Source organism: Balaenoptera acutorostrata, chromosome X (genome assembly GCF_949987535.1).
Source record: "Balaenoptera acutorostrata chromosome X, mBalAcu1.1, whole genome shotgun sequence".
In the NCBI taxonomy this organism is placed as follows: domain Eukaryota; kingdom Metazoa; phylum Chordata; class Mammalia; order Artiodactyla; family Balaenopteridae; genus Balaenoptera; species Balaenoptera acutorostrata.
The window spans coordinates 70082812-70099377 of NC_080085.1; positions in this window are offsets into that span (position 1 = coordinate 70082812).

Below are 16566 nucleotides of genomic sequence, written 5' to 3' on the forward strand. Positions count from 1 at the left end.
CTGACCGGTGTGAGATGATATCTCATTGTAGTTTTGATTTGCATTTCTCTAATGATTAATGATGTTGAGCATTCTTTCATGTGTCTGTTGGCCATCTGTATATCTTCTTTGGAGAAATGTCTATTTAGGTCTTCTGCCCATTTTTGGATTGGGTTGTTCGTTTTTTTGTTATTGAGCTGCATGAGCTGCTTGTAAATCTTGGAGATTAATCCTTTGTCAGTTGCTTCATTTGCAAATATTTTCTCCCATTCTGAGGGTTGTCTTTCGGTCTTGTTTATGGTTTCCTTTGCTGTGCAAAAGCTTTTAAGTTTCATTAGGTCCCATTTGTTTATTTGTGTTCTTATTTCCATTTCTCTGGGAGATGGGTCAAAAAGAATCTTGCTGTGATGTATGTCATAGAGTGTTCTGCCTATGTTTTCCTCTAAGAGTTTGATAATGTCTGGCCTTACACTTAGGTCTTTAATCCATTTTGAGTTTATTTTTGTGCATGGTGTCAGGGAGTGTTCTAATTTCATACTTTTACAAGTATCTGTCCAATTTTCCCAGCACCACTTATTGAAGAGGCTGTCTTTTCTCCACTGTATATGCTTGCCTCCTTTATCAAAGATAAGGTGACCATATGTGTGTGGGTTTATCTCTGGGCTTTCTCTCCTGTTCCATTGATCTATATTTCTGTTTTTGTGCCAGTACCAAACTGTCTTGATTACTGTAGCTTTGTAATATAGTCTGAAGTCAGGGAGCCTGATTCCTCCAGCTCCATTTTTCGTTCTCAAGATTGCTTTGGCTCTTCGGGGTCTTTTGTGTTTCCATACACATTGTGAAATTTTTTGTTCTAGTTCTGTGAAAAATGCCAGTGGTAGTTTGATAGGGATTGCATTGAATCTGTAGATTTCTTTGGGTACTAGAGTCATTTTCACAATGTTGATTCTTCCAATCCAGGAACATGGTATATCTCTCCATCTATTTGTATCATCTTTAATTTCTTTCATCAGTGTCAATTTTCTGCATACAGGTCTTTTGTCTCCTTAGGTAGGTTTATTCCTAGATATTTTATTCTTTTTGTTGCAATGGTAAACGGGAGTGTTTTCTTAATTTCACTTTCAGATTTTTCGTCATTAGTGTATAGGAGTGCAAGAGATTTCTGTGCATTAATTTTGTATCCTGCTACTTTACCAAATTCATTGATTAGCTCTAGGAGTTTTCTGGTAGCATCTTTAGGATTCTCTATGTATAGTATCATGTCATCTGCAAATAGTGACAGCTTTACTTCTTCTTTTCTGATTTGGATTCCTTTTATTTCTTTGTCTTCTCTGATTGCTGTGGCTAACACTTCCAAAATTATGTTGAATAATAGTGGTGAGAGTGGGCAACCTTGTCTTGTTCCTGATCTTAGTGGAAATGGTTTCAGTTTTTCACCATTGAGGACAATGTTGGCTGTGGGTTTGTCATATATGGCCTTTATTATGTTGAGGAAAGTTCCCTCTATGCCTACTTTCTGCAGGGCTTTTATCATAAATGGGTGTTGAATTTTGTCGAAAGCTTTCTCTGCATCTATTGAGATGATCATATGGTTTTTCTCCTTCAATTTGTTAATATGGTTTATCACATTGATTGATTTGCATATGTTGAAGAATCCTTGCATTCCTGGGATAAACCCCACTTGATCACGGTGTATGATCCTTTTAATGTGCTGTTGGATTCTGTTTGCTAGTATTTTGTTGAGGATTTTTGCATCTATGTTCATCAGTGATATTGGCCTGTAGTTTTCTTTCTTTGTGACATCTTTGTCTGGTTTTGGTATCAGGGTGATGGTGGCCTCCTAGAATGAGTTTGGGAGTGTTCCTCCCTCTGCAATATTTTGGAAGAGTTTGAGAAGGATAGGTGTTAGCTCTTCTCTAAATGTTTGATAGAATTCACCTGTGAAGCCATCTGGTCCTGGGCTTTTGTTTGTTGGAAGGTTTTTAATCACAGTTTCAATTTCAGTGCTTGTGATTGGTCTGTTTATATTTTCTATTTCTTCCTGGTTCAGTCTCGGCAGTTTGTGCATGTCTAAGAATCTGTCCATTTCTTCCAGGTTGTCCATTTTATTGGCATAGAGTTGCTTGTAGTAATCTCTCATGACCTTTTGTATTTCTGCAGTGTCAGTGGTTACTTCTCCTTTTTCATTTCTAATTCTATTGATTTGAGTCCTCTCCCTTTTTCTCTTGATGAGTCTGGCTAATGGTTTATCAATTTTGTTTATCTTCTCAAAGAACCGGCTTTTAGTTTCATTGATTTTTGCTATTGTTTCCTTCATTTCTTTTTCATTTATTTCTGACCTGATCTTTATAATTTCTTTCCTTCTGCTGGCTTTGGGGTTTTTATGTCCTTCTTTCTCTAATTGCTTTAGGTGCAAGGTTAGGTTGTTTCTTCGAGATGTTTCCTGTTCCTTGAGGTAGGCTTGTATTGCTATAAACTTCCCTCTTAGCACTGCTTTTGCTGCGTCCCATAGGTTTTGGGTCGTCGTGTCTCCATTGTCATTTGTTTCTAGGTATTTTTTGATTTCCCCTTTGATTTCTTCAGTGATCACTTCGTTATTAAATAGTGTATTGTGTAGCCTCCAAATGTTTGTATTTTTTACAGATCTTTTCCTGTAATTGATATCTAGTCTCATAGCGTTGTGGTCGGAAAAGATTCTTGATACGATTTCAATTTTCTTAAATTTACCAAGGCTTGATTTGGGACCCAAGATATGATCTATCCTGGAGAATGTTCCATGAGAACTTGAGAAAAATGTGTATTCTGTTGTTTTTGGGTGCAATGTCCTATAAATATCAATTAAGTCCATCTTGTTTAATGTATCATTTAAAGCTTGTGTTTCCTTATTTATTTTCATTTTGGATGATCTATCCATTGGTGAAAGTGGGGTTTTAAAGTCCCCTACTATGATTGTGTTGCTGTTGATTTCCCCTTTTATGGCTGTTAGTATTTGCCTTATGTATTGATGTGCTCCTATGTTGGGTGCATAAATATTTACAATTGTTATACCTTCCTCTTGGATCGATCCCTTGATCATTATATAGTGTCCTTCTTTGTCTCTTGTAATAGTCTTTATTTTAAAGTCTATTTTGTCTGATATGAGCATTGCTACTCCAGCTTTCTTTTGATTTCCATTTGCATGGAATATCTTTTTCCAGCCCCTCACTTTCAGTCTGTATGTGTCTCTAGGTCTGAAGTGGGTCTCTATTAGACAGCATATATATGGGTCTTGTTTTTGTATCCATTCAGCCAGCCTGTGTCTTTTGGTGGGAGCATTTAATCCATTTACATTCAAGGTAATTATCGATATGTATGTTCTTATTCCCATTTACTTAAATGTTTTGGGTTTGCTATTGTAGGTGTTTTCCTTCTCTTGTTTTTCTTGCCTAGAGAAGTTCCTTTAGCATTTGTTGTAAAGCTGGTTTGGTGGTGCTGAACTCTCTCACCTTTTGCTTGTCTGTAAAGGTTTTAATTTCTCCATCACATCTGAATGAGATCCTTGCTGGGGAGAGTAATCTTGGTTGTAAGTTTTTCCCCTTCATCACTTTAAGTATATCCTGCCACTCCCTTCTGGCTTGCAGAGTTTCTGCTGAAAGATCAGATGTTAACCTTATGGGGACTCCCTTGTGTGTTATTTGTTGTTTTTCCCTTGCTGCTTTTAATATGTTTTCCTTATATTTAATTTTTGATAGTTTGATTAATATGTGTCTTGGCGTGTTTCCCCTTGGGTTTATCCTGTATGGGTCTCTCTGTGCTTCCAGGACTTGATTAACTATTTCCTTTCCCATATTAGGGAAGTTTTCAACTATAATCTCTTCAAATATTTTCTCAGTCACTTTCTTTTTCTCTTCTTCTTCTGGGACCCCTATAATTCGAATGTTGGTGCGTTTAATGTTGTCCCAGAGGTCTCTGAGGCTGTCCTCAGTTCTTTTCATTCTTTTTTCTTTATCCTGCTCTGCAGTAGTTATTTCCACCATTTTATCTTCTAGGTCACTTATCCTTTCTTCTGCCTCAGTTATTCTGCTATTGATCCCATCTAGAGTATTTTTAATTTCATTTATTGTGTTTTTCATTATTGCTTGGTTCCTCTTTAGTTCTTCTACGTCCTTGTTAAATGTTTCTTGCATTTTGTCTATTCTATTTCCAAGATTTTGGATCATCCTTACTATCATTATTCTGAATTCTTTTTCCGGTAGACTACCTATTTCCTCTTCATTTGTTAAGTCTGGTGTATTTTGACCCTGCTCCTTCATCTGCTGTGTGTTTTTCTGTTGTCTCATTTTGCTTATCTTACTGTGTTTGGGGTCTCCTTTTCACAGGCTGCAGGTTCGTAGTTCCCGTTGTTTTTGGTATCTGTCTCCAGTGGCTAAGGTTGGTTCAGTGGGTTGTGTAGGCTTCCTGGTGGAGGGAACTAGTGCCTGAGTTCTGGTGGATGAGGCTGGATCTTTTCTTTCTGGTGGGCACGTCCACATTTGGTGGTGTGTTTTGGGGTGTCTGTGGCCTTATTATAATTTTAGGCAGCCTCTCTGCTAATGGATGGTGCTGTGTTCCTGTCTAGCTAGTTATTTGGCATAGGGTGTCCAGCACTGTAGCTTGCTGGTCATTGAGTGAAGCTGGGTCTTGATGTTGAGATGGAGATCTCTGAGAGGTTTTTGCCCTTTGGTATTACGTGGAGCTGGGAAGTCTCTTGTGGACCAGTGTCCTGAAGTTGGCTCTCCCACCTCAGAGGCACGGCCCTGATGCCTGGCTGGAGCACCAAGAGCCTTTCATCCACACGGCTCAGAGTAAAAGGGAGAAAAAATAGAAAGAAAGAAAGAAAGAGGCTATAATATAGTGAAGTAAAATAAAGCTATTGTAAAGCAAAGCTATACAGACAAAATGTCACCCAGAAGCATATTCATATACACTCACAAAAAAAGGAAAAGGGGAAAAATTAATATCTCCTGCTCCCAAAGTCCACCTCCTGAATTTGGGATGATTCGTTGTCTATTCAGGTATTCAACAGATGCAGGCACATCAAGTTGTTTGTGGAGTTTTAATCCGCTGCTTCGGAGGCTGCTGGGAGAGACTTCCCTTTCTCTTCCCTGTTCGCACAGCTCCTGGGGTTCAGCTTTGGATTTGGACCCGCCTCTGCGTGTAGGTCGCCTGAGGGCGTCTATTCCCCGCCCAGACAGGACGGGGTTAAAGGAGCAGCTGCTTCGGGGGCTCTGGCTCACCCAGGCCGTGGGGAGAGAGGGGTTCAGAGGAGGCGGGGCGAGCCTGCGGGAGCAGAGGCCGGCATGATGTTGCACCAGCCTGAGGCATGCCGTGCGTTCTCCTGGGGAAGTTGTCCCCGGATCACGGGACCCTGGCAGTGGCGGGCTGCACAGGCTTCTGGGAGGGGCGTTGTGGAGAGTGACCTGTGCTCGCACACAGGCTTTTCACAGGCGGCAGCAGCAGCCCCAGCGTCTCACGCCTGTCTCTGGGGCCTGCGCTGATTGCCGTGGCTCGCGCCCGTCTGTCTGTGGAGCTTGTTTAGGCAGCGCTCTGAATCCCCTCTCCTTGCGCACCGTGAAACAAGAAGGCAAGAAAAAGTCTCTTGCCTCTTCGGCAACTGCAGACTTTTTCCCGGACTCCCTCCTGGCTAGCTGTGGTGCACTAACCCCTTCAGGCTGTGTTCATGCCGCCAACCCCAGTCCTCTCCCTGCGATCTGACTGAAACTGACCCTCAGCTCCCAGCCCCGCCCGCCCCGGCGGGTGAGCAGAGAAGCCTCTCTGCTGGTGAGTGCTGCTCAGCGCCGAGCCTCTGTGTGGGAATCTCTCCGTTTTTTCCTCGGCACCCCTGTTGCTGTGGGGTCCGTGCTGATAGCCGTGGCTCGCGCCCGTCTCTGGAGTTCGTTTAGGCGGCTCTCTGAATCCCCTCTCCTTGCCCGCTGCGAAACAAAGAGGCAAGAAAAAGTCTCTTGCCTCTTCGGCAACTGCAGACTTTTTCCCGGACTGCCTCCTGGCTAGCTGTGGTGCACTAACCCCTTCAGGCTGTGTTCACGCCGCCAACCCCAGTCCTCTCCCTGCGATCCAACCAAAGCCCGACCCTCAGCTCCCAGCCCTGCCCGCCCCGGCGGCTGAGCAGACAAGCCTCTCTCAGGCTGGTGAGTGCTGCTCGGCACCAATACTCCGTGCAGGAGTCTCTCCGCTTTGCCCTCCGCACCCCTTTGGCTGCGTTCTCTTCCGTGGCTCCGAAGCTTCCCCCCTCTGCCACCCGCAGTCTCCGCCCGCGAAGGGGCTTCCTAGTGCGTGGAAATCTTTCCTCCTTCACGGCTCCCTCCCAGTGGTGCAGGTCCCGTCCCTATTCTTTTGTCTCTGTTATTTCTTTTTTCTTTTGCTCTACCCAAGTACGGGGGGAGTTTCTTGCCTTTTTGGAGGTCTGACGTTTTCTGCCAGCGTTCAGTGGGTGTTCTGTAGGAGCAGTTCCACGTGTAGATGTATTTCTACTGTATCTGTGGGAAGGAAGTTGATCTCCGCGTCTTACTCTTCTGCCATCTTCTCTCCTCCCTCTCCATTGTATATTCTTGAATCTTTTGTCAAAGATTAATTAACCATAGGTTTGTGGGTTTATTTCTGGGATCTCCATTCTGTTCCATTGATCCATACCACACTGTTTTGATTATTATAGCTTTGTAGAATTATCCGAAGTCTGGGAGAGTTACGCATCCAGCTTTGTTCTGTTTTCCTCAGGAGTGCTTTGGCAATTCTGTCTCTTTTATGGTTCCATATAAATCTTAGGATTATTTGTTCTAGTTCTGTGAAAAATGTCATGGGAAATTTGTCAAGGATCACATTAATTCTGTAGATTGCTGTGGGTTCTATGGCAATATTAACAATATTAATTTTTCAATCCAAGAGAATGATATACATATTCATTTCTTTAAACCATCTTCAGTTTTCCTTACCAATTTTTTTAATAGTTCTCAGTGTATAAGTTTCTCAACTCCTTGGTCAGGTTTATTCCTAAGTATTTTATATTTTTGATGTGATTTTAAAAGGGATTTTTTCCACTTTCCCTTTCTTTGTTTCATTGTTAGTGTAAATAAATGCAAATGTTAATCTTGTATCCTCCTACCTTGCTGAAATCTTTTATTAGTTCTAATAGTTTTTGTGTGGAGTCTTTATGCTTTTCTATATAGAGTATCATGTCATCTGCATTTAATGACAGATTTACCTTTTCCCTTCCAATTTGGACAAATTTATGTCTTTTTCTTGTCTGACTGTTGTGGTTAGGACTTCCAGTACTGTGTTGAATAAAAGTGATGAGATTGAGCATCCTTGTCTTGTTCCAGATTTTAGTGGGAAGACTTTCAATTTTTCACCATTTAGTATTATGTAGGCTGTAGGTTGGTCATAAATAGCTTTCATTATGTTGATATATACTCCCTCTATACCAACTTTCGTAAGAGATTTTATCATGAATGGATGTTGAATTTTATCAAATGCTTTTTCTGCATCTGAGATAATCATGTGGTTTTTGTCATTTCTTTTGTTGATGTGGTATATCACATTGATTGATTTGCTTATGATGAACCATCCATGCGACCCTGGGATGAATCCAACTTGATTGTGATGTATGATCTTTTTTATGTGTTGTTGGATTCTTTTTGCTCATATTTAGTTTAGAATTTGTGTGTCTATATTCATCAAAGATATTGGCCTGTAATTTCATTTTTTGGTAATGCCTTTATCTGGTTTTGTTATCAGGGTGATGGTGGCTTCATAGAATGACTTAGGGAGTGTTCCTGCCTCTTCAATCTTTTGGAAAACTTTGAGAAGGATTGGAATAAATTCTTCTTTGTATGTTTGGTAGAATCCACCAGTGAAGCCATCTGGACCTGGACTTTTGTTTGCAGGGAGTTTTATTTTATTACAGATTCAATTTCACTTCTAGTGATCAGTCTGTTCAAGTTATCTATTTCATTTTGATTCAACTTTGATGGGCTGTATGTTTCTGAAAACTTGTCCATTTCTTCTACGTTGCCCAAGTTTTGAGCATATAATTGTGTGTAGTATTCTCTTAATTTTCTTTAAATATATTTCTATGGTATTGGTTGTTACTACTCCTCTTTCATTTCCTATTTTGTTCATTTGGGTCCTCTCTCTTTTCTTCTTGGTGAGCCTGACCAGGGGTTTCTTGATATTATTTACTTTTTCAAAGAACCAGTTCTTGATTTTATTGAGTTTTTTTCTAATGATTTTAATCTCTATTCCATTTATTTATTCTCTGACCTTTATTAATTCCTTCCTTATGTTGACTTTATGTTTTGTTTTTTCTTTTTCTAAATCTTTTAGGTGGTAGGTTAGATTGTTTATTTGGAATTTTTCTTATTTTTTGAGGAAGGACTGTATTACTGTGAACTTTCTTCTTAGGAGTGTTTTTGCTGCATCCCATACATTTTGTATGGTTTAGTTTTCTTTGCTATTTGTATCAAGGTATTTTTAAATTTCCTCTTTGATTTCATCATTGACCAATTGTTTTTTTTAAGTAACATGTTGTTTAGTCTCCATGTAATTGTTTTTTTTTCTCATTTATCTTCCTGTGTTTGATTTCTAGTTTCATGCTGTTGTGGTAAGAAAAGATGCTTGGAATAATTTCTATCCTTTTAAATTTGTTGAGGCTTGTTTTTTGTCATCTTCAGTGGTCTATCCTAGAGAATGTTCCATGTGCACCTGTAAAAAATGTGTATTCTGGGGTTGTTGTTGTTTTTTTTTTGATGTAATATCTTGAAAATATCATAAGTCTAACTGTTCTATTTATCATTTAGGACCTCTGTTGCCTTATTGATTTTCTGTCTGGAAGATCTGTCCATTGATGTCACTGGGGTGTTAAAGCCTCCTATTATAATTTGACTCCCATCAGTTTCTCTCTTTTTGTATGTTAGTACTTGTTTTATGCATTTGGGTGATCCTAAATTGGGTGCATATATGTTAATGAGTGCAATATCTCCTTCTTGTATTGATCCTTTTATCATTATATAGTTTCCTTCTTTATCTTTCTTTATGACCTTTGTTTTAAAGACTATTTTGTCTGATATCATTATTGCAAACTGTTCTCTTGCCATTTCGTTTTGCATGAATTATCTTTTTCCATCCCCACACTTTCAATCTATGTGTGTCCTTCACTGTAAAGTGGGTCTCTTGTAGGCAGCATAGTGTAAGCTGTTGTTTTATTACCTAATCTGTCACATTATGTCTTTTGATTGGAATATTTAGTCCATTGAAACTTAAGGTAATTATCAATAGTATGTATTTATTGCTATTGTAAACGTTTTTTTTTCCAGTTGATTTTGTATTTCTTCTTTGTTACTTTATTTTTCCTTTTGTTTTTCCTTTTGTTTTTTGATGATTTTCTTTTTTATTGTGCTTGTGTTCTCTTCTTTTTAGTGCTTTGTGAATCTATTGTATATTTTTATTTGTGGTTACCCTGTTTTTCAAGTAGGTTAACCCATTATTATATCTACTTGCTTTATGCTGGCAGGCATATAGGCTCAAATACTTTCTAAAGAAAATCTACATTTTTTACTACCCTCCCCCACATTTTATGATTTTGATGTCCTCTTTTACATCTTCTTGCTTATTCTTTTGCCCTACATTGTAGTTATCATTGCTTTCACAAAATTGTTTTGATTACTTTAAATCTATCTACTGGCTTATTTAAGTGATTTATTTTCCTTTTTTTTCCCCCTCTTTCGTATAGTTTCTTGCTTCTTTTCTATTTAGCAAAGACCTTTCAACATTTCTCTTAGGATAGATTTAGTATTGTCATATTCCATTAGATTTTGCTTGTCTGAGAAATTTTTTATCTCTCCTTCTATTCTAAATTACAATTTTGCTGGGTAGAGTATCTTAGGTTGCAAGTTTTATCTTTTGGGACTGTCCATATATCTTGCCAGTAGTTACAAGGGAACCCTCAAAAAGCTATCAGCTAATTTCTCTACAGAAGTATTGCAGGCCAGAAGGGAGTGGCAAGATGACTTTTTTGATTATGTCCCATCTATCCATTTTATTATTTTGTTATTTTTTGTGTTATAATTAATAAACCATTGTCTAATACAAAGTCACAGATATTTAGGCCAATGTGTTCTTCAAAATTTTACAGTTTTAGCCATTACTTTCAGTCTTTGTTCAATTCTGAGTCAATTTCTGTGTTTGATGTGATTAATGTGGAAGTTAATCTATTTTTTTGCATATGGATACTGATTTAGTACAACACCATTTGTTGAAAAGATATTTTCCCTAAGTGAATTGTCTTGGCAACCTTACCAAAAATCAATTAATAGTAAGTATGATGGTTTACTTCTGGACACACAGTTCTATTCCATTGACCTATATGTCTCTCATATGCCATTACCAAACTGCTCTGATTACTATAGCTTTTTAGTAAGTTTGGAAATCAGGAAGAATATGGCTTCCTATATTTTCTTGTTTTTCAATATTGTTTTGGTCATTTTAAATGCCTTGTATTTTTTACATGAATTTTAGAATCAGCCTGATAATATCTGCAAAAAAGCCAGATAGGTTTTGGGAAAGACTGTGCTGAGCCTGTAGATTAAATTGGGATTTATTGTTATCACAACTATATTAAATATCCAGTACATAAACTGGGAAGTCTTTCTATTTTTGAGAGCTTCTTTAGCTTGTTTTAACCATATTTTATACTTTCTCAAGTTGTAATTTTGCACTACTTTTCTTAAATTTATTCCTCAGTATTTTATTATTTTTTATACTATTGAAAAATGTCATTAATTTCATTGTTGGACTGTTTATTCCTGCTGTATAAAAACACAAAAAAAACTTTTGTATATTGATCTTATAATTTACAGTCGTATTGAACTTATTTCCTAGGTATAATATTTTTTGGAGTGTTCCTTAGGGATTTCTACATACCTAATCATGCAATCTGCAAAGAGAGATAGTCTTCCTGGTTTTTTTCCAGTCTGAATGCAGTTTGTTTCATTTCCTTGCTTAATTTCCCTGGCTAGAACCTCCAGGTAAATGGCAACTTGAAGTGATAGGAGTGAATATTACAGTCTTGTTCCTGATCATAGAGGGGGAATCTTTCAGGCTTTCACTCTTGAGTTTAGCTGTGGGTTATATATTGTTGCCCTTTATCAGGTTGAGAATTTTCTTCTATTTTTAGATTCTTGGTAACTTTTATCATAAAAAGGTGGAGAATTTTCCCAAATGATTTTCCATGTCAATTGGGAAGATCATGTGTTTTATCCTATTGATAAATTTAATTATATTAATTGATTATCAGATTTGAAACCAAACTTGTATTCCAGTGAATTCCACTTGCTCATGGTTTATGAATCTTTTTATATATTTCTTAATAAGGTATGTCAGTATGTTGTTTTGAGGCTTTGTATCTGTATTCATGATATACTGGTTTGTAGTAGTGGTATTCTGTAATGTCTTTGTCTGTTTTTGCTATCACTAAATACTGGCCACATATTTTTAATTGAGAAGTACTCACTCCTCCATTGTTTGGAATAATGTGAGGAGATTTTATTACATATTATTTAAATGCTTGGTGGAATTTATCAGGGAAAACATTTGCTCCTTGACATTTATTAGAAGATTTTTTTAAATTAAATATCCTATCTCTTTACTTCTTCTTTTTTCAATATATTTTTTATTTCATTCAATTTTTATTATTATTATTTTTTAACATCTTTATTGGAGTATAATTGCTTTACAATGGTGTGATAGTTTCTGCTTTATAACATAGTGAATCAGCTATACATTTACATATATCCCGATATCTCCTCCTTCTTGAGTCTCTCTCCCACCCCTCCATCCCACCCCTCTAAGTGGTCACAAAGCACTGAGCTGATCTCCCTGTGCTATGTGGCTGCTTCCCACTAGCTATCTATTTTACATTTGGTAGTATATATAAGTCCATGTCACTCTCTCATTTCGTCCCAGGTTAAACTTCCCCTTCCCCATGTCCTCAAGTCCATTCTCTACGTCTGTGTCTTTATTCATGTCCTGCCCCTAGGTTCTTCAGAACCTTTTTTTTTTTTTTGATTCTGTATATATGTGTTAGCATACGGTATTTGTTTTTCTCTTTCTGACTTCCTTCACTCTGTATGACAGACTCTATGTCCATCCACCTCAGTACAAATAGCTCAGTTTCATTTCTTTTTATGGCTTATATTCCATTGTATATATGTGCCACATTTTCTTTATCCATTCATCTGTCGATGCACACTTAGGTTGCTTCTATGTCCTGACTATTGTAAATACAGCTGCAATGAACATTGTGGTACATGACTCTTTTTGAATTATCGTTTTCTCAGGGTATATGCCCAGTAGTGGGATTGCTGGGTCATATGGTAGTTCAATTTTTAATTTTTTAAGGGACCTCCATACTGCTCTCCATAGTGGCTGTATCAATTTACATTCCCACCAACAGTGCAAGAGGGTTCCCTTTTCTCCACACCCTCTCCAGCATGTATTGTGTGTAGATTTTTTGATCATGGCCATTCTGACTGGTGTGAGGTGATACATCATTGTACTTTTGATTTGCATTTCTCTAATGATTAATAATGTTGAGAATTCTTTCATGTGTTTGTTGGCAATCTGCATATCTTCTTTGGAGAAGTGTCTATTTAGGTCTTCTGCCCATTTTTGGATTGGGTTGTTTGTTTTTTTTTTTTTTTTATATTGAGCTGAATGAGCTGCTTGTAAATGTTGGAGATGAATCCTTTGTCAGTTGCTTCATTTGTAAATATTTTCTCCCATTCTGAGGGTTGTCTTTTCTTCTTGTTTATGGTTTCCTTTACTGTGCAAATGCTTTGAAGTTTCATTAGGTCCCATTTGTTTATTTGTGTTTTGATTTCCATTTCTCTAGGAGCTGGGTCAAAAAGGATCTTGCTGTGATTTATGTCATAGAGTGTTCTGCCTATGTTTTCCTCTCAGAGTTTTATAGTGTCTGGCCTTACATTTAGGTCTTTAATCTATTTTGAGTTTATTTTTGTGTATGGTGTTAGGGAGTGTTCTAATTTCATTCTTTTACAAGTATCTGTCCAGTTTTCCCAGCACCACTTATTGAAGAGGCTGTCTTTTCTCCATTGTATATTCTTGCCTCCTTCATCAAAGATAAGGTGACCATATGTGCATGGGTTTATCTTGGGCTTTCTATCCTTTTCCATTGATGTATATTTCTGTTTCTGTGCCAGTACCATACTGTCTTGATTACTGTAGCTTTGTAGTATAGTCTGAAGTCAGGGAGCCTGATTCCTCCAGCTCCATTTATCTTTCTCAAGATTGCTTTGGCTATTTGGGGTCTTTTATGTTTCCATACAAATTGTGAAATTTTTTGTTCTAGTTCTGTGAAAAATGCCAGTGGTAGTTTGATAGGGATTGCATTGAATCTGTAGATTGCTTTGGGTAGTATAGTCATTTTCACAATGTTGATTCTTCCAACCCAAGAACATGGTGTATCTCTCCATCTGTTTGTATCATCTTTAATTTCTTTCATCCGTGTCTTATAGTTTTCTGCATACAGGTCTTCTTTCCCTTTAGGTAGGTTTATTCCTAGGTTTTTTTTTTCTTTTGCAATCATAAATGTGAGAGCTTCCTTAAGTTCTCTTTCAGATTTTTCATAATTAGTGTATAAAAATGCAAGAGAATTCTGTGCATTAATTTTATATCCTGCTACTTTACCAAATTACTTGATTAACTCTAGTAGTGTTCTGGTAGCATCTTTAGGATTCTCTATGTATAGTATCATGTCATCTGCGAACAGTGACAGCTTTACTTCTTCTTTTCTGATTTGGATTACTTTTATTTCTTTTCCTTCTCTGATTCCTGTAGCTAAAACTTCCAAAACTATGTTGAATAATAGTGGTGAGAGTGGGCAATCTTGTCTTTTTCCTGATCTTAGTGGGAATGGTTTCTCTTTACTTCTTTTAGGTTCGTTTAGATTTTCTAATTCTTCTTGACTCAGTTTCAGTAGTTAATATAATTTTAAGAATTTGGCAATTTCCTTTGTTATCTATCTTGTTGGCATATGGCTCTTTTTATTTATTTTTAATTTTTGTTTTTTTTGGAATTTAGTTAATTAACATCATTGTGTTAGTTTCACGTGTACAGCAAATTTATTCTGTTATACATATACATTTATCAATTCTTTTTCAAATGATTTTCATCTTTATGTTATTACAGAATATTTAGTAGTGTTTTCTGTAGTATACAGTAGGTCCTTGTTGGTTATCTGTTTTAAATATAGCAGTGTATATATGTCAATCTCAATCTCCCTATCTATCCCCCCCTTCCCCCCTGGTATAAGTTTGTTCTCTAAGTCTGTGGGTCTGTTTCTGTTTTGCAAATAATTTTGATAATTATTATAGAAATGCAAATCAAAACTACCATGAAATATCTCCTCAAACCACTCAGATTGGCCATCAGAAAAATCTACAAACAATAAATTCTAGAGAGGGTCTGGAGTAAAGGGAACCCTCCTACATAGTTGGTGAGAATGTTAATTGGTATAGACACTATGGAGAACTGTATGGAAATTCCTTAAGAAACTAAAAATAGAACTACCATATGATCCTACAATCCCACTCCTGGGCATATATCCAGAGAAAAACAGTTTGAAAAGATACTTGAATGCCAGTGTTCATTGCAGTGTTTGCAATAGCCAAGACATGGATGTGACTTTAATGTCCATCAATAGATGAATGGATAAAGAAAACATGGTACATATATATAATGGAATATTACTCAGCCATTAAAAAAATGAAATAATGCCACTTGCAGCAACATGGATGGACCTAGAAATTATCATACTAAGTAAAGTAAGTCAGAGGAAGACACATATATGATATCACTTACATGCAGAATCTTAAAAATGATACAAATTAACTTATTTACACAACAGAAACAGACTCACAGACTTAGGTGTACAGTTCTTAATATTACATTCTTATTATCAGTTTTATTTCTGTAAGGTCATTTGCAATGCAATGATTTCTTTTCCGATATTGATTTTAGTAATTTGTTTTATTTTGCTTGATCAGTCTATGTAAAGGTTTGTTGGTTTTGCTGATTTTTTTTAAAGTTTAGGTTTTATTGATTTTCTCTATCATTTTTCTATTCATTATTTCATTAACTTCCACTTTAATACTTATTGTTTTATTCCTACCACTTTATATAGTTTTAGTTTGCTCTTATTTTTCTAGAGTTATAATGTGGTAGGTTAGGTTATAGAGAGGATATATTTCTTCTTTTTTTTTATTTTTTAGGCATTTACAGCTATAAAATTTCCTCTAAGCACCATGTTACTTACATCCCATATATTTTGGGATGTTGTGCCTTAATTTTTATTCATCACAAAGTACTGTCTAATTTTCTTGTTATTCCTTCTATGACACATTTGTTATTTAGAGATGTGTTTAATTTCCACATTTAAACATTTCTCTGATTTTTTTTTTAACTTCTAATTCTATTTCATTGTTTCTAGGGAACAATTTGTGTACAATTTCACTCTTTTTAAATGTATGGAGGCTTATTTTATGGTTTAGCATGTAGTCAGACTGAATAGACCGCGTGCCCTGAAGAAGAATATATATTCTGTTTTTGTTGAGTGGACTGTTTTGTAGATTTTTGTTAAGTCTAGTTGTCTTACAGTGTTATTCAAGTCTACTATTTTTTGTTGATTTTCTGTCTCATTTTTGTTTTCATTATTGAAAGTGAGAAATTGAAGTCTCTATTATTGTTGAATGGTCAATTTTCCCCTTTGATATTTACATTAATTTTCCTTCATATATTTTATTTCTCCTTTCTTAGGTACATATATGTTTATAATTATTATATTTTTCTGCCATATTGACCCTTCTTGTCATGATTAAATGTCATTATTTTTTCTCAAATAACAATTTTTGCTTAAAGTTTATTTTGTCTGATATTAGTCTGGACACCCCAGCTTTCTTATAATTGCTATTTTCAAAATATATCTTTATCCATTCTTCTAGTTTCAATCTTTTTGTATCTTTGAATCTAAAGTGTGTCTCCTATAGACAGATATATTTGGATATTGTTTGTAACTGGTCTGATAATCACTGTCTTTGGTTTGATTGTTTAACCAATTTGCATTCAATGATCAATTGATATAGGTGGATTTACATGTGATATTTTAATTTCTGTTTTTTATATCTTTCATATATTTTAATTCTATTCCTCCTTTTCTAATTTTATTCCCACTAAGAAAAAATTTTCTAGTGAAAGATTTTAATTTCTTTAATAAATTTTTCTCTGTTTATTTAAGTTTTATTCCTGTTGGTTGTTCTAAGGCTTATCATATATGTCTTATAAGAATTTACTTCATATTTATACACATGACTACAACAAGATGTAAAAAATTACCCTTTTGTAGTTCTATTTTCTCTTCCTGTTTTTGTGCTATTATAGTTTTACATATTACATCTATACATGTTACAACCTCAATAAAAGATTGTTCTAATTATAACTTTACACAATTTTATGTATAGTAAAGGAGCTGAGGAAAGAAAG